Raw genomic sequence first — 2937 nt, forward strand, 5'->3', positions numbered from 1 at the left:
GAAGCCAATGCAGCAAGCTTTTCCAGGAGGCCGGCAGTGCACCATCTTCCCCTCTGGAACCAGGAAGAGATGCTCAAAGTGAGGACCAGAGCTCCCCAAAGTGAACCAAAGCCATTCTCAGTGCCAGCGAGGTCCCGAGCTCCTCAGAGGATGAAAACAGCCAAGTTCATCAGGAAAGCCAGTTCCCCACGGCCTCTCTCAGCTCCCAACAGCCCGCTTCTTCTCCTCCAGGTCTGCCTCTTATGCTGCTGGCAACAGTCCTCAGGTGGGCCTCCCACACCCAGCACCACTCACTCAGTTCAGCTGGGGGTTACAAGTTGACCACCAGTTATCAGTCCACTACAGGCTGCTAATCCTCTCTGTACCTCTGCTGCTGCTTCTGTAAAATAAAACTTTTTGAAAAGTCAGAAGACTTGCAGCCTGTGAGGAAATGTTTGTGAAATACCCCTGCAAATCATTAGTGATCTACATACAACAAAACCTCCAACAAATCCATAGCAAAAACCCTCCACTGACCCAATTTGAAAATGGGCAATCGTTCTAAACAGACATTTTTCAGAGGAAGACATACAAATAGCCACCAGGTACATGAGTACTTATTCAGCCCCACCCACCATGGGGCAAACTCAAGTCAAAATCACAAGCAGACCTACGAGGCTGCAGTCAGAATAGCTATTACTAAACAGACAGAAGGAGGGGCTGGGGATTTAGCTCAGCGGCAGAGCACCTGCCTGGCAAGCGCAAGGTCATGAGTTCGATTCCTGGTACTGGAAAAAAATAAAAAATAAATAAAAATAAAATAAAAATTTTAAAAAGTAAAAAATAAACAGACAGAAGGTAAGGACTGACCGACCAGCTTTGCAGAGGAGGAAGCCCCCATGCTGTCAGCGGGCGTGCTAGCTCGGCCACCCTGAAGAACAGGGTGGAGGTACCTCAACAGTAAAACATGGAGCTGGGGGCTGGGGATTTAGCTCAGCGGCACAGTGCCTGCTTGGCAAGCGCAAGGTCATGAGTTCGATTCCCGGTACCGGAAAAAAAATAAAAATAAAAAAATAAAAATTAAAAAAATAAAACATGGAGCCACCCTATGATCCAGGCACCCTCTGCAGGGGGCACAGCACAGGACATGACAGCAGTGCATGGAGATCCCCACATCCGTGTTCACGGCAGCACCACTCACAACGGCCAAGAACAGAACCCGCCTCGGTGTCCACCCATGGGGGAGGGTAGAGAAAGTGTGGGACAGATGCACCCCGTCAGCTGCACTTCCGTGCACAGATGGAGAGCCGCCGACTTTGACGGGTGGGTGGACGGGAAGGCCTTATGCCGAGTGGGGCAAGCCGGGCACAGGAAGAGGAGTCCCACAAGAACCTGCAGAAGCTGAGCTTATAGAAGCCAAGAGAGAAAGGTGGGAGTCATGGCTGCAGTCGAGATGCCTCCCACAAAGCCTCATGTGCCCATAGGGGGGCTCTGCAGAGGTGGCTGGATCCAGTGTGTGGTGCTGGCATTAAGGCCCTAAATAGCTAAAGGTTTAGCATAGTTCTGGGTGTGGATAATGGAAGGTCAACCCTGGGTGGAAAACCTAGGTCACACGTAGGAGAAGTTTGTGTGGCTTTCAGGACACTTTTTTAAAAAATAAACTATGAAATTGGGGGGATTAGGTGCTGGGTGTGCAACTGCTGGGGCTAGAAGAAAGAAAAGCACGGCCGGGAGTGGTGGCACACGCCTGTAATCCCAGCACACGGAAGGCTGAGGCAGGAGGATCCTTGTGAGTTCGAGGCCAGCCTCGGCTACAAAGTGAGCTCAAGGCCAGCCTGAACTGAAAAGTGAGACCCTGCCTCAAAAAAAAAAAAAAAAAAGAAAAAGAAAAAAAAAGACAAGAAGGAAAAGCAGGAAAGGGGAAAGGAGAGCAACGTTACGAGGACATCTTTAGGAAAAGGACCTTTAGGAAAATGAAAGCAAGGGACAGACGCCTCCCACAGAACCACGCAGGCAGTTTGGATGTCGCGGTCCCAGTCACCCCACCCGGGTCCCAGGACCTGGAGAGCGCCACCTGGCGGAGGCAGGGCGGGCGCCCCGCGGACGCGGACGCGCAGGACGGCAGTGGTGTGCGGGGCAAAGAGCGGGCGAGCCCGACCCCGCGCCGCCCCCGCCCCGGCCACTGCCGCAGAGCAGGGCGGAGCCCACCCAGGCCGGCGTTTCCTCCCCGCCTCCGGGGCGGCCTCGTCCCCGGGCTCCGCCCTCTGCAGAGGTGACCGCGGCCGCATCCCTTAGCTGGCGAGGGTTTAAAGTGTGCACAAAGTCTGCAGAAAGATGGTCTGTGCTTCAAACGCGTCCGCAGCCCCGCCCCCGGCCCTGAATCCTCGCGGATGGACCCCTCGCCCCTGTCCACCTCGAGCCAGCCCAGGCGCCTTGGTGTCCCCGGCCCCCGGGAGCAGAGGCGGGATGAAGGTCGGGGTCCCAGGGCTGGAGGACCTGCTGCCAGAGGAGCGGCCCTGGAGCCCCCTCTCGCGGCCGGGCCGAGATGCTCCTCGCCGAGGTGAATCTGTGTCCACCTGACCCCCGCCTTGCTTTCCTTCCGGAGTATTTCTTGATCTTCAGCAGCGCACGCATAAACACTTTGAAAGGCTCTCTAGCTCTGTCCACATACAAAGGGGACGATGCCCTGGCCCGATGCTCTGTGACCCTGCAGAAGGGCACCAGCCAGGGACCCTCCCCAGTCCAGCGTCTGCCCTGTGGGTTACCTGGTGGGCCACGTGGGAAACACACCGGGAAGTTCCAGAATGAAGAAGTGTAATGTTGGAGTTATGTCCTGGAGCACAGGAGTGATGAAAACTCCCTCACACCAGCCTGCTCTGTCCTGGACAGTAAGACAGGGAGCGAGAGGAGGGAGGGGGTGGGGAAGGGGGAGGGGAGGGGACACACTCAAGTTTTCCC

The sequence above is a fragment of the Chinchilla lanigera genome, unplaced genomic scaffold (assembly GCF_000276665.1).
Source record: "Chinchilla lanigera isolate Chin_1 unplaced genomic scaffold, ChiLan1.0 scaffold00166, whole genome shotgun sequence".
NCBI lineage: Eukaryota > Metazoa > Chordata > Mammalia > Rodentia > Chinchillidae > Chinchilla > Chinchilla lanigera.